Raw genomic sequence first — 20,897 nt, 5'->3', positions numbered from 1 at the left:
ATCAGCAATAACATTTTCTTTTCCCTTCTTGTGTTTAATGACATAAGGGAAAGTCTCAATGAATTCAACCCATTTAGCATGTCTACGATTCAGTTTAGCTTGACTTTTAATATGTTTCAAAGATTCATGATCAGAATGTATAACAAATTCTTTGGGCCATAAATAATGTTGCCATGTTTCTAAAGTCCGAACAAGAGCATATAATTCTTTATCATAAGTAGAATAATTCAGACTAGGCCCACTCAATTTTTCAGAAAAGTATGCAACAGGTTTCCCATCTTGTAATAACACACCTCCTAATCCAATTCCACTAGCATCACATTCAAGCTCAAAAGTCTTATTAAAATCAGGAAGTTGGAGTAAAGGAGCATGTGTCAACTTATCTTTCAATACCGTGAAGGCTTCTTCCTGTGCAGTACCCCAAAGAAAAGGCACATCTTTCTTTGTAAGCTCATTGAGAGGTGCAGCAATGGTGCTGAAATCTCTCACAAAACGCCTATAGAATCCAGCGAGGCCAAGAAAACTCCTCACTTGTGTGACCGTTTTGGGCTGCGGCCAACTCTCAATAGCTTCAATCTTGGCTTTATCAACTTCAATTCCCTGTGGAGTAACAACATAGCCAAGAAAAGATACTCGGTCGGTGCAAAAGGTGCACTTCCCAAGGTTACCAAACAAACGTGCATCACGTAGTGCAATAAAAACAGCACGTAAATGTTCCAAATGTTCCTCCAAAGATCTGCTATAAATCAATATGTCATCAAAGTAAACCACCACAAATCGTCCAATGAAAGCACGTAAAACTTCGTTCATTAATCTCATGAAAGTACTAGGTGCATTAGTTAACCCAAAAGGCATGACTAACCACTCATATAATCCAAACTTAGTTTTAAATGTTGTTTTCCATTCATCTCCCAATTTCATACGAATTTGATGGTAGCCACTACGCAAATCAACTTTGGAGAATATTGTAGAGCCACTCAATTCATCAAGCATATCATCTAGCCTAGGAATAGGATGACGATAACGAATAGTAATATTATTAATGCCTCTACAATCAACACACATACGTGATGTACCATCCTTTTTCGGCACTAGAATAATAGGAACAGCACAAGGACTAAGGGATTCGCGTATATAACCTTTGTCGAGAAGCTCTTGTACTTGACGTGATGAGGACATCAATACAATTGTTACACCCACAGCCCCTGCTGCTATACATACTGGACCAATTACTAGAGCTCGTGCACGCCAACTAAATTACCAGGTACTTTCGTTTCTTGGTAATGATTCTAATGTTCATGAGAATATGATGCTGCCTAAATTGGATACATTTGTTTTGCTTACAAATGAAGGGCCTAGCTTGGAGAAGGATGAACATTGGAGCAAGAACAAGCATGGAGATGATGGCATGCGCAAGGGAAACAAGAACGGAGTTACAAGTGATGATTTCAGGACTTTGAAGCCACCATAATGGGTGCATGAAGCCTTGGACGAAATATACAAGACGCCACTTCATAAATTTCGTCCCGAGGCTATTTTAGGTGCTGCGTCACCTTATTATTGGGCCAGGCCCATGTAATTTCGAAATACATAAGTATAGGCTATTTTTAGAGTCCGTATGTGTGGGGAAACAAGAGATAGGGTTGATTTCGGACCCCTCCACCAAGGGCCACGAAATTCCCCCCCCCCCTTCCTCCATATATACAGCCCTTAGGGCATCGTTTAGACTTTGGGTTTTGTTTAGATTAAAAGTTCGCCATAGCTGCAACTTCGCGTACTTCGTTTGTGTTCAACGACCAGACAAAGGCGTCACAGAACCCCACCTTGATCAATAAAGCTTTCATCTTATATTCGCAATATCCAGATTGCAATCTCAGTTTCTTGCTTGTTCTTCGTTTGCTCGCAGGAAACAGACCCTCGTGGTCAGGTTGATCGTGCTCCGGCGTGGTCAATAACCTCTCGGAGTTGGTTTAGCGATTGCTAAGGTGCGACGTCCTCGCACGTTCGTAGTCGGATCGTCAAAGTCGACTTCCACCAAAGCGAAATCCACCATCTCATCGAAAGACGGGACACCTTTGCCTCTATCAACAAGTAGTACTAAAAAGCAGTTTAGTCCCCAACTTAGCCCATAAACATCTCCAAAAGTGGCTAAGAAATTTAGTATCACGATCTGAAACAATAGTATTTGGCACACCATGCAAGCGAATAATTTCACGAAAGAACAAATCAGCAACATTAACAGCATCATCGCTTTTATGACATGGTATAAAGTGTGCCATTTTCGAGAATCTATCCACGACAACAAATATGCTATCCCTCCCCTTCTTTGTTCGAGGTAAACCTAAAACAAAGTCCATAGATATATCCTCCCAAGGAACACTAGGTACAGGCAAAGGCATATATAAACCATGAGGATTGAGTCGTGACTTAGCTTTTTGACATGTAGTGCATCGAGCAATAAAACGCTCAACATCCCGTCTCATCTTTGGCCAAAAGAAATATGTAGCAAGTACGTCCTCCGTCTTCTTCACGCCAAAGTGTCCCATTAATCCTCCTCCATGCGCCTCCTGCAACAACAAAAGACGAACGGAGCTAGCTGGAATGCATAGCTTGTTAGCACGAAACACAAATCCATCGTTAACGACAAACTTGTTCCACATTCTTCCTTCTTTACAATTCTGCATTACATCTTTAAAATCAGCATCATGCACATATTGATCTTTGATGGTCTCCAAACCAAATACTTTGAAGTCAAGTTGTGAAAGCATAGTATAGCGGCGAGACAATGCATCAACAATAACATTTTCTTTTCCCTTCTTGTGTTTAATGACATAAGGGAAAGTCTCAATGAATTCAACCCATTTAGCATGTCTACGATTCAGTTTAGCTTGACTTTTAATATGTTTCAAAGATTCATGATCAGAATGTATAACAAATTCTTTGGGCCATAAATAATGTTGCCATGTTTCTAAAGTCCGAACAAGAGCATATAATTCTTTATCATAAGTAGAATAATTCAGACTAGGCCCACTCAATTTTTCAGAAAAGTATGCAACAGGTTTGCCATCTTGTAATAACACACCTCCTAATCCAATTCCACTAGCATCACATTCAAGCTCAAAAGTCTTATTAAAATCAGGAAGTTGGAGTAAAGGAGCATGTGTCAACTTATCTTCCAATACCGTGAAGGCTTCTTCCTGTGCGGTAACCCAAACAAAAGGCACATCCTTCTTTGTAAGCTCGTTGAGAGGTGCAGCAATGGTGCTGAAATCCCTCACAAAACGCCTATAGAATCCAGCGAGGCCAAGAAAACTCCTCACTTGTGTGACCGTTTTGGGCTGCGGCCAACTCTCAATAGCTTCAATCTTGGCTTTGTCAACTTCAATTCCCTGTGGAGTAACAACATAGCCAAGAAAAGATACTCGGTCGGTGCAAAAGGTGCACTTCCCAAGGTTACCAAACAAACGTGCATCACGTAGAGCAATAAAAACAGCACGTAAATGTTCCAAATGTTCTTCCAAAGATCTGCTATAAATCAGTATGTCATCAAAGTAAACTACCACAAATCGTCCAATGAAAGCACGTAAAACTTCGTTCATTAATCTCATGAAAGTACTAGGTGCATTAGTTAACCCAAAAGGCATGACTAACCACTCATATAATCCAAACTTAGTTTTAAATGCTGTTTTCCATTCATCTCCCAATTTCATACGAATTTGATGGTAGCCACTACGCAAATCAACTTTGGAGAATATTGTAGAGCCACTCAATTCATCAAGCATATCATCTAGCCTAGGAATAGGATGACGATAACGATTAGTAATATTATTAATGCCTCTACAATCAACACACATACGTGACGTACCATCCTTTTTCCGCACTAGAATAATACGAACAGCACAAGGACTAAGGGATTCGCGTATATAACCTTTGTCGAGAAGCTCTTGTACTTGGCGCATAATCTCCTTCGTCTCCTCTGGATTGGTACGGTATGGTGCACGGTTTGGCAGTGAAGCACCGGGAATTAAGTCAATCTGATGCTCAATCCCTCGAATAGGCGGTAATCCCGGTGGCACGTCTTGTGGAAAGACGTCAGCGAACTCCTGCAAAATGTTAGTGACAGCAGCAGGCAAAGAAGAAGGCACGTCCTCGAATGAAAATAATGCCTCTTTGCACACAAAAGCATAGCAAACAGATTTGCTGAAATCTAGCTCATCAATATCAGATTTGGTGGCAAATAAACATGCACTTTTCAATTTAATTTCAGAAGCAACACTAGATGGTTTATTATTAGGCTTCATTTGTTGCTCAAATTCTTTTGCCACAATCTGATTTTCACTCTTATTCGTCTCCTGTTTTGCTTTATTAGCTCTATTAATATCATCTTTCAAAATGGAATCAGGAGTCATAGGAAGCAAAGTAATATTTTTATCCTTATGAACAAGAGTATAGTGATTGTTTCTACCATGGTGTACAGAATTTTTATCAAATTGCCATGGTCTACCAAGTAATAAGGAACATGCTTGCATAGGTACCACATCACAATCAACATAATCAGCATATGTAGAGATACTAAAATGCACACGAACAGTACGTGTTACCTTAACCTTGCCGCTTTTGTTGAACCATTGGATGTAGTAAGGATGTGGATGTGGTCTTGTGGTGAGAGAAAGCTTCTCCACCATCTCCATGCTAGCCAAGTTGTTGCAGCTCCCTCCGTCTATTATGACGCGCACAGAACGTTCCTTCACAACTCCCTTGGTATGGAACAAATTGTGCCTCTGATTTTGCTCAGCTTGTGTGACCTGCACACTCAAAACACGTTGAGCAACTAAACATTCATACCTGTCAGCGTCTTCAGGAGCCATGTATTGCGTCTCATGATCAGAATCATCTCCACCATGTTCTTCACGTGTAATAAGAGCCAATGTCTCCTCATCATAGTCACTAGCGGACTCATATCCACCATCCGCGGTAGCAATCATCACACGCGGAGATTTGCATTCCCTCGCATAATGACCTCCTCCCTTACAACGACGACAAATAATATCACTTGTGTGCCCTGTTGCTGCCATGGAAGAAGAAGAACGCTGTGCAGGCCCCGCAGGTGCGCTCTTGGCAGATAATGGTGGTTGTGCCTGTTTTCTTGTATCACGGCTGGAGGTGGCACCGGATGGAGGTGCTGGTGCAGTTGAAGTAGAAGATGCACGTGGTGTCCATGATGAAGGTCGGCCTGCAGAAAAGTTAGTTCGCCCCAATGCTTGTCGATCCTGCACTTCACGTTCAGCTTTACAAGCAAGATGGAATAAACGAGTGATATTAGTATACTCCTTATAGTCTAGAATGGTCTGAATCTCTCTATTTAATCCACCCAGAAAACGTGCAAGCATAGCTTCATTCTCCTCAACAATACCACATCTAATCATGCCAGTTTGTAATTCCTGATAATATTCTTCTATAGAATTTTTCCCTTGTCTTAAACGCTGCAATTTTTGAAGCAATTCACGTTGATAATATGGTGGAACCCAACGCGTACGCATAGCAGTTTTCAAAGCAGCCCAAGTAGTTGGAATAGGATATAATCTACAATGTTCAGACCACCATACACATGCAAAACTAGTGAAAGCACAAACAACAGCAGCAACTCGTCTCTCCTCAGGATATTGTAAACATGTAAATCGTTGTTCAGTTTCTAACTCCCAAGTAAGATATATATCAGGAACATATCTACCCTCAAATGGTGGAATATTCAATTTCAGTTTAGGAATATGGACATCATCTCGTACCTGAGGTGGTGGTGCAGGCCTACCATTACGAATATATACCTGAGGTCGACCTGCTGGTGGTGGTGCTGGTGGCTGCTCGTAGATCTGATTTTGATCAACCTCATCCTCATAATCGCCCGCATACTCATCATCCTCCTGGGTACCAGCAACAGCAGTAGCAGGAGCCACAGAAGTATCAACAGCAGCACCAACAGTGATAGAGGCAAAGGTGTCCTGTCTTTCGATGAGATGATGGATATCGCTTTGTTGGAAGTCGACTTTGACGATCCGACTACGAACGTGCGAGGACGTCGCGCCTTAGCAATCGCTAAACCAACTCCGAGAGGTTATTGACCACGCCGGAGCACGATCAACCTGACCACGAGGGTCTGTTTCCTGCGAGCAAACGAAGAACAAGCAAGAAACTGAGATTGCAATCTGGATATTGCGAATATAAGATGAAAGCTTTATTGATCAAGGTGGGGTTCTGTGACGCCTTTGTCTGGTCGTTGAACACAAACGAAGTACGCGAAGTTGCAGCTATGGCGAACTTTTAATCTAAACAAAACCCAAAGTCTAAACGATGCCCTAAGGGCTGTATATATGGAGGAAGAGGGGGGAATTTCGTGGCCCTTGGTGGAGGGGTCCGAAATCAACCCTATCTCTTGTTTCCCCACACATACGGCCTCTAAAAATAGCCTATACTTATGTATTTCGAAATTACATGGGCCTGGCCCAATAATAAGGTGACGCAGCACCTAAAATAGCCTCGGGACGAAATTTATGAAGTGGCATCTTGTATATTTCGTCCAAGGCTTCATGCACCCATTATGGTGGCTTCAAAGTCCTGAAATCATCACTTGTAACTCCGTTCTTGTTCCCCTTGCGCATGCCATCATCTCCATGCTTGTTCTTGCTCCAATGTTCATCCTTCTCCAAGCTAGGCCCTTCATTTGTAAGCAAAACAAATGTATCCAATTTAGGCAGCATCATATTCTCATGAACATTAGAATCATTACCAAGAAACGAAAGTACCTGGTAATTTAGTTGGCGTGCGCGAGCTCTAGTAATTGGTCCAGTATGTATAGCAGCAGGGCCTGTGGGTGTAACAATGGTATTGATGTCCTCATAAAATTTGAAGGTGATTCCAATTGGGTTGGAAAGTGCACGAAATCTAGTTTCCAACAAAAAAAGAATCACCCAATTCGGAGTCCGTATGAAAAACTTGTGTGCGTTTTGAGTCAGGTATGTCTGTGCAGTCCGAATCTGAATCCAGAACGTGAGAGACTTGGACTCTATCTTCTCTTGGGCCAAAAGTGACGTGAGAGAACTTTTTGGACAGCAAATAAACATCTCTTTCTTCCTTATCTTCATATGTGGATTGTACAAATGTCCCATACACCTGCAATTAGACAAAACACAAAAGTGTGTGAAGTATTTTTGTTCTGGATAACATAAATAGATTATTGAATAGTTTGCACTAGAAATCACCTGACAAATATGCATATATGCAATATTTTTGGTCATATCCAAGGTAGTCATGTCCTCATCAGTACGGTATGGTGCACGGTTTGGCAGTGAAGCACCGGGAATTAAGTCAATCTGATGCTCAATCCCTCGAATAGGCGGTAATCCCGGTGGCACGTCTTGTGGAAAGACGTCAGCGAACTCCTGCAAAATGTTAGTGACAGCAGGAGGCAAAGAGGAAGGCACGTCCTCGAATGAAAATAATGCCTCTTTGCACACAAAAGCATAGCAAACAGATTTGCTGAAATCTAGGTCATCAATATCAGATTTGGTGGCAAATAAACATGCACTTTTCAATTTAATTTCAGAAGCAACACTAGATGGTTTATTATTAGGCTTCATTTGTTGCTCAAATTCTTTTGCCACAATCTGATTTTCACTCTTATTCGTCTCCTGTTTTGCTTTATTAGCTCTATTAATATCATCTTTCAAAATGGAATCAGGAGTCATAGGAAGCAAAGTAATATTTTTATCCTTAAGAACAAGAGTATAGTGATTGTTTCTACCATGGTGTACAGAATTTTTATCAAATTGCCATGGTCTACCAAGTAATAAGGAACATGCTTGCATAGGTACCACATCACAATCAACATAATCAGCATATGTAGAGATACTAAAATGCACACGAACAGTACGTGTTACCTTAACCTTGCCGCTGTTGTTGAACCATTGGATGTAGTAAGGATGTGGATGTGGTCTTGTGGTGAGAGAAAGCTTCTCCACCATCTCCATGCTAGCCAAGTTGTTGCAGCTCCCTCCGTCTATTATGACGCGCACATAACGTTCCTTCACAACTCCCTTGGTATGGAACAAATTGTGCCTCTGATTTTGCTCAGCTTGTGTGACCTGCACACTCAAAACACGTTGAGCAACTAAACATTCATACCTGTCAGCGTCTTCAGGAGCCATGTATTGCGTCTCATGATCAGAATCATCTCCACCATGTTCTTCACGTGTAATAAGAGCCAATGTCTCCTCATCATAGTCACTAGCGGACTCATATCCACCATCCGCGATAGCAATCATCACACGCGGAGATTTGCATTCCCTCGCATAATGACCTCCTCCCTTACAACGACGACAAATAATATCACTTGTGTGCCCTGTTGATGCCATGGAAGAAGAAGAACGCTGTGCAGGCCCCGCAGGTGCGCTCTTGGCAGATAATGGTGGTTGTGCCTGTTTTCTTGTATCACGGCTGGAGGTGGCACCGGATGGAGGTGCTGGTGCAGTTGAAGTAGAAGATGCACATGGTGTCCATGATGAAGGTCGTCCTGCAGAAAAGTTAGTTCGCCCCAATGCTTGTCGATCCTGCACTTCACGTTCAGCTTTACAAGCAAGATGGAATAAACGAGTGATATTAGTATACTCCTTATAGTCTAGAATGGTCTGAATCTCTCTATTTAATCCACCCAGAAAACGTGCAAGCATAGCTTCATTCTCCTCAACAATACCACATCTAATCATGCCAGTTTGTAATTCCTGATAATATTCTTCTACAGAGTTTTTTCCTTGTCTTAAGCGCTGCAATTTTTGAAGCAATTCACGTTGATAATATGGTGGAACCCAACGCGTACGCATAGCAGTTTTCAAAGCAGCCCAAGTAGTTGGAATAGGATATAATCTACAATATTCAGACCACTAGACACATGCAAAACTAGTGAAAGCACAAACAGCAACAGCAACCCGTCTCTCCTCGGGATATTGTAAACATGTAAAACGTTGTTCAGTTTCTAACTCCCAAGTAAGATATATATCAGGAACATATCTACCCTCAAATGGTGGAATATTCAATTTCAGTTTAGGAATATGGACATCATCTCGTACCTGAGGTGGTGGTGCAGGCCTACCATTACGAATATATACCTGAGGTCGACCTGGTGGTGGTGGTGCTGGTGGCTGCACGTAGTTCGGATTTTGATCAACCTCATCCTCATAATCTCCCACATAATCATCATCCTCCTGGGTACCAGCAGCAGTAGCAGGAGCCAAAGAAGCACCAACAGCAGTAGCAGCGGCACCAGAATTTTGTCCTAGCTCAATATGAACACGCTGTGCTCGTCCATGCTGATTCGGAAGGGGGCGTAGTTGTTGTTGTTGCAGAGGTGCGACAGGTGCAGCCGGTGGTGGAAGACGCGCAAGCAGTTCATTAAATCTGTTATCGAGCTTTGTTTCGAACGTCTTCTCAAGGCCAGTAATCTTCTCCATGGCCTCTTCAAAATTGTTCAGCACATCTTGCACCTGTTCAGTCATCATTTGCTGAAACTTATCATGAAGCTCCTTGTTCGATAAGTTCTCCCAGTCAATCTCGTCGGCTTGTGATCCTGGCATGGTTAGCAGCAATAGAAACACACAAGAATATGATCCTACAGACTACTAAGAAGTTGTGGTGGTGTATCACAAACCCGTCAAGCAAACCTCAAATTCTTACCAGTTCTTACCCAGCAGCAGGTGGTGATCGGCAACCATTGTAGTCAAAACTTCTCAAAGCTTGGATAGAGCGATTACCAGGGAAAGTCAAACGCACGACGTAGATGTATGTGGAGCTGGGAAGGCTTATAATATGGTAGCAAAAAGGGTCAGCAATAATCAATTCAGAGATGCAAAGTTGAATAAACGCTCAACGACGGTACTGTGCTGGTCCTAGGCTAGATCGTGCTAGAGACGCGAGCCTAGAACACTAAAAAAATCACGGCGCTGCACGTAAACAAGGGAAAAGCACACTCTCGAAATTTTTTTTCGCTCTTTTTTTTTTGCACTGCTTTTTTTTGCGCTGCTTTTTTTTTGCGCTGCTCTCTTTTTTTTGCGAAAAATCACTATAATGGCGAGTGTCTCAAAACTCTTCCCAGGTCAAACTGACAGGATGGGCATGAAATTTTTGTGACCAAATTTTTTTTTTGACTGCCCGGACCCAAAAACTGGAAACGGGTCAAAAAAACTTTCTATAACGGCGACTGTCTCAATACGCTTAGAAACACCTAAAAATAGGATAGCCAGAATTTTTTTTTGTCAAGTGTGTTTTCCGAAAATTTTGGGCCTAAACGGAGGGTGGTTTCCGGACTCTTTTTTTTTTGGAAACCAACCTCTTCTACGGACGGCAAAAGATTGTTGGAATCCGAAACCTACTCAGACAAGGAAACACGAATCGGAAATTAGATGGATCCCGAAAACAAACCTAATATGCAAGGAACTCGGATTGGTGGTGGATATATGGTGGTGGTATATGGCAGCGGTGGTGGTAGCGGTGGTAGTATATGGATATGGATCGGTGGTGGTATATGGACACGGATTGGTGGTGGTATATGGATACGGATTCGGAGCGGTGGCGGATAAGCGGTGGTGGTAGATGGCAGGGGCGATGATGATGGTGCGGCGGCGGCGTGACAACTTATGACCAGAACTCGAAACTCTAAAAGACTAGACTCTAAGACCAGCAACTAGACACGACGATGCAACCGCAAATTCAACAAAGCAAAACCCTAAAAAGATTATGCAAAGGCTCAGATTGGTTCGGATATGATGAACTAACCCTAATTTTTTTGTGGCTTTTTCGTGGACTGTAGGTATGAAGAACATACTCAATCTAAACTATGAAAAACTGTAAAATCTCACCGAGCAACCTGGAAATCTGATACCACTTGATAGAGTCAGGGTGTCCCGATCTTTCGATGAGATGATAACTATCGATTTGGTGGAGACGACTTTGACGATCCGACTACAAACGTGCACGACGTTGCGCCTTAGCAATCGCTAAACCAACTCCGAGAGGTTATTGACCACGCCGGAGCACAATCAACCTGACCACGAAGGTCTATTCCTGCAAGCAATCGAAGAACAAGCAAGAATATGATAAAAGCAATCTGAATATTGCAAGTATATATGAAGTATTGATAAAGGTGGGGATCCGTAAGCGGTCTTGGTCTGGTCGTTGGACACAAACGAAGTACACGAAGTTGCAATGGCTAACTTTTAACTAAACAAATCCCAAAGTCTAAACGATGCCCTAAGGGCTGTATATATGGAGGAAGAGGGGGGAATTTCGTGGCCCTTGGTGGAGGGGTCCGAAATCAACCCTATCTCTTGTTTCCCCACGCATACGGACTCTAAAAATAGCCTATACTTATGTATTTCGAAATTACATGGGCCTGGCCCAATAATAAGGTGACGCAGCACCTAAAATAGCCTCGGGACGAAATTTATGAAGTGGCATCTTGTATATTTCGTCCAAGGCTTCATGCACCCATTATGGTGGCTTCAAAGTCCTGAAATCATCACTTGTAACTCTGTTCTTGTTCCCCTTGCGCATGCCATCATCTCCATGCTTGTTCTTGCTCCAATGTTCATCCTTCTCCAAGCTAGGCCCTTCATTTGTAAGCAAAACAAATGTATCCAATTTAGGCAGCATCATATTCTCATGAACATTAGAATCATTACCAAGAAACGAAAGTACCTGGTAATTTAGTTGGCGTGCACGAGCTCTAGTAATTGGTCCAGTATGTATAGCAGCAGGGGCTGTGGGTGTAACAATTGTATTGATGTCCTCATCAACATCCAACCCCTCAAGGACCTATGACTCGAGCACGTGCAAGAGCTCTTGAAACCGAGGTGACATCACTCCTCTCACAACTCCCTTTCGATTCACATGAGACATGGTTACTACCTCAAACGGAACCGCTATGCATACTCAGGTACCAAGGAGTTCACCGTGAAGAAGCTAGGAAGCAAGGAGAACCGGAAGCGGAAGACATGCATGAAGACGGAGAGGAAAAAGCACCAAGGACCAGGGTGGCCGGACGATCCGGACGGCGGCCCGGACGATCCGGACAGAGCCCGGACGATCCGGACCCCGGCCCGGACGATCCGGCTAATTCGACCGAAGACTACAGAAGCCTCCCCCCTGAAGCCGGATCATCCGGACCCCGTCCCGGATCATCCGGACCCTGCCCGGACGTCCGGACCACCAGCCGGACATCCGGCCCTGCGCCTCATCCAGCCGAGTCTCCGGATCATCCGGGCCTCCACCTGGATCATCCGGACCAGCCCGGATCATACGGCTTCGGACCCGGATCATCCGGCCAGCGCCTGTGTGTGCGTGTTGGGCTGAGCCCGTGTACCCCTTCGCCCCCTAGCCTATAAATAGGACTCCTCCTCCTCCTTTTGAGACTTAGCATTGGATTAGCTCATGTTTGTGTGAGAGCCTTTGCTCATCCACTTGGATACTTCTCCTCGGAGATCAGGACCTCTCCGGAGAAGATCCCCAAGCGGATTCAAGACCCCTCTTTAGGGAAGAACATCAAGGCCTCCTCTTGGAGAAGAACGATTCCGTTGTATCCTTTCCCTTTGTTGATTCCTTGTTGGTTGAGTGATTCTCTCTCATTTTCCCCCGTGTTTCCCATTGTGCTTCCGCGTGTTCTTCGTGATTCCCCGTAGGATCCACTCCAAACGTGAAAGATCGACGCTATAGGGTTCCATCCGACATCATCATGGTATCAGAGCCACGTTGATCACGCTTTGGAGCCCCTACCCCTCTTTTTCTAGCTTGATTTTGTTGTTTTAGTCCTAAATCCGAAAATCCCCACCAAAAATGGCCCCAAATTTTTTTGTGATTTGTTGGTTTGATGATGTTTTGTTGATTTTGATCCGTGGATTCGGTGTGTAACTCGTGGATCTTGCTTTTCCCCACCTTCTTCCCCTCGAAATCCATCCAAAATCCGCGGAATCGCCGAATTTCTCGCCGTTTTCGAGTTCTTCCCGAGCAGTTCCCGAGCGAGATTGACCTGCCCGGATCATCCGGGCCCCGACCCGGATCATTCGGACGCGCCCGGATCATCCGGCTCCTGGCCCGGATCATCCGGCTTCCTCTACCGAAACTGCATTTTTGCAGTCCTCCACCACCACCACCTACGTCCACATACTCCCCCACCCCAACCACCAACACTTCCACCTGCCAAACCCCAGCAACACAACCTCAGTACTACCATTCGACTTTGGGTTCGAGAATTTGAGTGAGATTTCTGTGTCCTTTTGTGTTTCGGCTATTTAGGTACGGTCCAACATCAACAACTACCACTCATTTTCGTCGACTACTCATCTTCGCTACGGACGGTAACTTCGACGACATCTTTGTCATACCTTGCAATTGCATTGATAACCATCATATACCATCTTTTGCGTTGCTTACCCATCGAGACTAGCCATTGAGTATTGCCGGCAACGTGACTTGTGCACATTAGTAAGCATACCCCATATCATACATATCATCGTGGTGCATATCTCGGAATCAACTTGTGTGTCACAAAGTTGTCATCGCATACACAATTGCTATCTTGGTTCGTGAAGTTTGCATAAGAAAAGAGCTCAAAAGAGAAAGAGCCACTCAAGCTTTTAAGCAAAGAGGAAAGATAAGCAAAGAGCTTATGAGCAAGAAGCATAGCATCATACAACATTAAGATTGTCATATAAGATCATCTTGGATCATTGCACCGAAATACCATACATATAGCATACTTGGGATAGAGATCGTTGCACTTTCGCCTAGTAGGTTGTGCACAAGCTCCGTATCCGCCTATTGTGCAATCGTGCTAGCGTCTCTCTAGTATTGTGCAACAAGAGCATTTTCGTGGATTCCACATTTTGGCTCACTTTTGGTTTGCACAATCCCATTTATCTATTTGCGTGTGTGTTTCCGTGTACCACTACTTGCTTGGTCTACTTGTTACATTTGCGAATTTGCGAATCCTTTTCAACATTTGTGAGTCAAGCTAACAATTGCAATCAATTTTGTGCCACCATCCTAACCAAGCTCCAGCAAAAGCTTTTACTTGTGTAGGTGTGAGAATCGACAAGGATTGGTACCAATAGTGCTATTTCATTGTCCACATTTGAGTGAACTTGATTCATCTTCAACTTAGGTCAAAGGTACATTGGTATTAGTTCTTCTCCTTCTACCACTCACAATTTTACTTGGTATGATGGATAGGCCAAGTTCTTCTACAAATCCACCTCTCATCGAGAACGGCGACGACATGTCATCATTCGTCACAAAGAGCCACCTCTTTGGTGCTCAAAGGGCGTTACACCAAGAGCAACAAGCTATGAGCGACCGCATCGACAACCTCGCCACCGATTTGCGACTCTCCGAGCAACATACAAGAGACTACTTCGACGACAAGTTCGACTCTCGCAAGCAAGAAAATGATGCAAGAATGGACGAGATCCGCGCCTTGATGAGGAACCAGTATCATTCCACTTCTTCCTCCTCAAGACGGAGCCGCTCGAGTCGACACCCCGATGACACCTTCTCCGGCTCAAGTACACCGTCTTCGGCCATTCTTCGACGAGCCGCGCATCAAGACCGTCATGCACCTCGCAACCCGCTACATGACAAGCAGTCACAAGAGCAAGACGATGAGCAAGTCCCTCGCCATCAATCAAACCAAGTGGCTTTTGCTCAAGCTCAAGAACGGCAATGACTTCGGCGCCAAGAAGAAGAACGAGCGCATCTACACCAAGAAGAACAAGACGCCGAGGCTCAACGTCTTCAACAACAACAACGAGAAGCGTAAGCGCTTGAGGCGCAACGTGCCCTTCAAGAATCAAGTCGAGCCATCGCCAACCGCAATCGCGAACTGCGCAATCAAGAGGAAGCCCTTCGAGAAGAAATCCAAGAGAGGAACTACCATCCGCGTGCGCAACGGCAAGCTCCACAAGCCCATCCTCAAGCTCGTCAAGCTCCCCTTCAACCTCAAGTTCAACAAGAGCAAGTTGATCATGGACTTCCTCCGCGCCAAGAGCAACATGAGGATGACTACCCTCCATGCCAAGGACGTCATCATCACCATCGCCAACAACACAATGAAGAGCAACGCTATGGCAAGCTCAAGTTCACAATGCCCAAGTTCAAGGGAAGCAATGATCCGGAAGAGTACCTCTCATGGGCATTGAAGGTCGACAAAATCTTTCGTTTGCACAACTATGAGGAAGAGAAGAAGATCGCTATGGCACTTGAGTTCCAAGACTATGTGCTCATATGGTGGGAACAAGTCCTTGCACGCCGGGAAGCAAGAGGTGAACCTCCAATCACCACTTGGGCTCAAATGAAGGATGTCATGCGAGCATGTTTTGTGCCAACCTACTACAACCGCGATCTCTTCAAGAAGCTACAACTCCTCAAGCAAGGAACAAAGAGTGTTGAAGAATACTACAAGGAAATGGAGATTGCCATGATTCGAGCCAATGTCACGGAAGATGATGAGCAAACAATGGCACGATTCTTGAATGGACTCAATCATCCCATCAAGAAGATCGCCGACTTCCAACCCTACTCGAACCTCATTGAGCTCGTGCATCAAGCTACAAAGGCGGAACGTCAAGTGCAAGATGACTTCAAGTACGCCAAGTACTCCTACAAGACACTCGGCTTCTCCAACAACCAAGCTTCAACAACTCCTCAAACTTCGACATCAACCAAACCTTCTCCAAGCAACGACGACAAGTCAAGTTACAAGAAAACTTCCACAAGTTCAAGTCGTCTTCCTCCTACTACAAGCAACTTCAAGCCGCGTGCTTCATCATCTACCCCGACCGATGAGACCATCAAAACAAGCTCCTTCAAGTGTTTCACTTGCGGCGGCCAAGGCCACAAGTCCTATGAATGCACCAACAAGCGCACCATGATCCTCAACAACGACGGCACATATGACTCAATGAGTGAAGATGAAATGGAAGCCATTGAGCAAGTGGCCATGCACCGGCAAGTGAACGAGGATGAAGATGATCATGTCTTTTGTCATGAAGATACGAGCCCCGCTCTTGTTGTCTCCAAGGTCTTGACACTTCAACATCAACAAGAAGAAGACCAACGATGCCACATCTTCCACACAAAGGCCGGCATCAATGGACGATCCGTCAAGGTCATCATCGATGGAGGTAGTTGCCACAACTTGGCAAGCGAAGAACTATGCTCCAAGCTTCAATTGATCAAGAAGAAGCACCCGCACCCCTACAAGGTTCAATGGCTAAGTGACTCCGGCACTATACGAGTCGAGCATACGGTCCAAGTCTCTTTCAAAATAGGTGCTTATGAAGACACTTTGGAATGTCATGTGGTCCCAATGACCGTTTGCCACCTCCTTCTTGGTCGACCATGGCAATTCGACCGTGGTGTCATCCACAATGGGCGAACCAATCACTATAGCTTCAAGATGAAAGGGAAGGAGTATGTGCTACGACCTATGTCTCCTAGTCAAGTGATAGCCGACAAGCAAGCCACCCACCATGGAGAGAAGAGTGAGAAAGTCACCCACCCAAAAGTGAGTGAGAGCCACAAGCCAAATATGAGCGCCTCTTCGCCTAGTGATAGAGGCGGAGGTGTCCCGTCTTTCGATCAGATGATGGATATCGCTTTGGTGGAAGTCGACTTTGACGATCCGACTACGAACGTGCGAGGACGTCGCGCCTTAGCAATCGCTAAACCAACTCCGAGAGGTTATTGACCACGCCGGAGCACGATCAACCTGACCACGAGGGTCTGTTTCCTGCGAGCAAACGAAGAACAAGCAAGAAACTAAGATTGCAATCTGGATATTGCGAATATAAGATGAAAGTTTTATTGATCAAGGTGGGGTTCTGTGACGCCTTTGTCTGGTCATTGAACACAAACGAAGTACGCGAAGTTGCAGCTATGGCGAACTTTTAATCTAAACAAAACCCAAAGTCTAACGATGCCCTAAGGGCTGTATATATGGAGGAAGAGGGGGGAATTTCGTGACCCTTGGTGGAGGGGTCCGAAATCAACCCTATCTCTTGTTTCCCCACACATACGGACTCTAAAAATAGCCTATACTTATGTATTTCGAAATTACATGGGCCTGGCCCAATAATAAGGTGACGCAGCACCTAAAATAGCCTCGGGACGAAATTTATGAAGTGGCATCTTGTATATTTCGTCCAAGGCTTCATGCACCCATTATGGTGGCTTCAAAGTCCTGAAATCATCACTTGTAACTCCGTTCTTGTTCCCCTTGTGCATGCCAGCATCTCCATGCTTGTTCTTAATCCAATGTTCATCCTTCTCCAAGCTAGGCCCTTCATTTGTAAGCAAAACAAATGTATCCAATTTAGGCAGCATCATATTCTCATGAACATTAGAATCATTACCAAGAAACGAAAGTACCTGGTAATTTAGTTGGCGTGCACGAGCTCTAGTAATTGGTCCAGTATGTATAGCAGCAGGGGCTGTGGGTGTAACAATTGTATTGATGTCCTCATCATCCTCCCCTTCTTGAAATAAAGTCGTCCTCGACGGAAGTTCATCTTCCTCACCCAAATAAGGCTTCAAATCTGCAATGCTAAAAGTGGGACTAACCCCAAAATCTTCAGGCAGCTCAAGTTTATATGCATTATCATTTATTTTCTCTAACACCTTAAAGGGACCATCAGCACGTGGCATTAACTTTGATTTGCGCAAATCAGGAAATCTATCCTTACGCAAATGTAACCAAACAAGATCTCCAGGTGCAAACACAACATGTTTTCTACCCTTATCTCCAGAAAGTTTATATTTAGCATTCATACGCTCAATGTTTTCCTTAGTTAACTCATGCATTTTTAAAATCAATTCAGCATGTTGTGTAGCATCAAAATTAACCTTCTTCGAAGATGGAAGAGGCAACAAATCAATAGGTGCACGAGGTAGGAAACCATACACAACTTCAAAAGGGCACATCTTAGTAGTAGAATGCAATGAATGATTATAAGCAAATTCAATATGAGGCAAGCATTCGTCCCACATTTTCTTATTATTCTTCAAAACAGCCCTAAGCATAGTAGACAACGTTCTATTGACTACTTCAGTTTGTCCATCAGTTTAGGGGTGACAAGTAGTACTAAAAAGCAGTTTCGTCCCCAACTTAGCCCATAAACATCTCCAAAAGTGGCTAAAAAATTTAGTATCACGATCTGAAACAATAGTATTTGGCACACCATGCAAGCGAATAATTTCACGAAAGAACAAATCAGCAACATTAACAGCATCATCGCTTTTATGACATGGTATAAAGTGTGCCATTTTCGAGAATCTATCCACGACAACAAATATGCTATCCCTCCCCTTCTTTGTTCGAGGTAAACCTAAAACAAAGTCCATAGATATATCCTCCCAAGGAACACTAGGTACAGGCAAAGGCATATATAAACCATGAGGATTGAGTCGTGACTTAGCTTTTTGACATGTAGTGCAGCGAGCAATAAAACGCTCAACATCACATCTCGTCTTTGGCCAAACAGCACGTAAATGTTCCAAATGTTCTTCCAAAGATCTGCTATAAATCAATATGTCATCAAAGTAAACTACCACAAATCGTCCAATGAAAGCACGTAAAACTTCGTTCATTAATCTCATGAAAGTACTAGGTGCATTAGTTAACCCAAAAGGCATGACTAACCACTCATATAATCCAAACTTAGTTTTGAATTCTGTTTTCCATTCATCTCCCAATTTCATACGAATTTGATGGTATCCACTACGCGAATCAACTTTGGAGAATATTGTAGAGCCACTCAATTCATCAAGCATATCATCTAGCCTAGGAATAGGATGACGATAACGAATAGTAATGTTATTAATGCCTCTACAATCAACACATATACGTGATGTACCATCCTTTTTCGGCACTAGAATAATAGGAACAGCACAAGGACTAAGGTATTCGCGTATATAACCTTTGTCGAGAAGCTCTTGTACTTGACGCATAATCTCCTTCATCTCCTCTGGATTGGTACGGTATGGTGCACGGTTTGGCAGTGAAGCACCGGGAATTAAATCAATCTGATGCTCAATCCCTCGAATAGGCGGTAATCCCGGTGGCACGTCTTGTGGAAAGACGTCAGCGAACTCCTGCAAAATGTTAGTGACAGCAGGAGGCAAAGAGGAAGGCACGTCCTCGAATGAAAATAATGCCTCTTTGCACACAAAAGCATAGCAAACAGATTTGCTGAAATCTAGCTCATCAATATCAGATTTGGTGGCAAATAAACATGCACTTTTCAATTTAATTTCAGAAGCAACACTAGATGGTTTATTATTAGGCTTCATTTGTTGCTCAAATTCTTTTGCCACAATCTGATTTTCACTCTTATTCGTCTCCTGTTTTGCTTTATTAGCTCTATTAATATCATCTTTCAAAATGGAATCAGGAGTCATAGGAAGCAAAGTAATATTTTTATCCTTATGAACAAGAGAATAGTGATTGTTTCTACCATGGTGTACAGAATTTTTATCAAATTGCCATGGTCTACCAAGTAATAAGGAACATGCTTGCATAGGTACCACATCACAATCTGATGAGGACATCAATACCATTGTTACACCCACAGCCCCTGCTGCTACATATACGGGACCAATTACTAGAGCTCGCGCACGCCAACTAAATTACCAGGTACTTTCGTTTCTTGGTAATGATTCTAATGTTCATGAGAACATGATGCTGCCTAAATTGGATACATTTGTTTTGCTTACAAATGAAGGGCCTAGCTTGGAGAAGGATGAACATTGGAGCAAGAACAAGCATGGAGATGATGGCATGCGCAAGGGGAACAAGAACGGAGTTACAAGTGATGATTTCAGGACTTTGAAGCCTCCATAATGGGTGCATGAAGCCTTGGACGAAATATACAAGATGCCACTTCATAAATTTCGTCCCGAGGCTATTTTAGGTGCTGCGTCACCTTATTATTGGGCCAGGCCCATGTAATTTCGAAATACATAAGTATAGGCTATTTTTAGAGTCCGTATGTGTGGGGAAACAAGAGATAGGGTTGATTTCGGACCCCTCCACCAAGGGCCACGAAATTCCCCCCTCTTCCTCCATATATACAGCCCTTAGGGCATCGTTTAGACTTTGGGTTTTGTTTAGATTAAAAGTTCGCCATAGCTGCAACTTCGCGTACTTCGTTTGTGTTCAACGACCAGACAAAGGCGTCACAGAACCCCACCTTGATCAATAAAGCTTTCATCTTATATTCGCAATATCCAGATTGCAATCTCAGTTTCTTGCTTGTTCTTCATTTGCTCGCAGGAAACAGACCCTTGTGGTCAGGTTGATCGTGCTCCGGCGTGGTCAATAACCTCTCGGAGTTGGTTTAGCGATTGCTAAGGCGCGACGTCCTCGCACGTTCGTAGTCGGATCGTCAAAGTCGACTGCCACCAAAGCGATATACATCATCTCATCGAAAGACGGGACACCTTTGCCTCTATCAAGTGGTATCAGATTTCCAGGTTGCTCGGTGAGATTTTACAGTTTTTCGTAGTTCAGATCGAGTCTGTTCTTCATACCTACAGTCCACGAAAAAGCCACAAAAAAAATTAGGGTTAGTTCATCATATCCGAACCAATCTGAGCCTTTGCATAATCTTTTTAGGGTTTTGCTTTGTTGAATTTGCGGTTGCATCGTCGTGTCTAGTTGCTGGTCTTAGAGTCTAGTCTTTTAGAGTTTCGAGTTCTGGTCATAAGTTGTCACGCCGCCGCCGCACCATCATCATCACCCCTGCCATCTACCACCACCGCTTATCCGCCACCGCTTCGAATCCATATCCATATACCACCAC

This window comes from Triticum aestivum, chromosome 1B, assembly GCF_018294505.1.
Source record: "Triticum aestivum cultivar Chinese Spring chromosome 1B, IWGSC CS RefSeq v2.1, whole genome shotgun sequence".
Classification (NCBI taxonomy): domain Eukaryota; kingdom Viridiplantae; phylum Streptophyta; class Magnoliopsida; order Poales; family Poaceae; genus Triticum; species Triticum aestivum.
Note: the sequence above shows the minus strand (reverse complement) of the source record.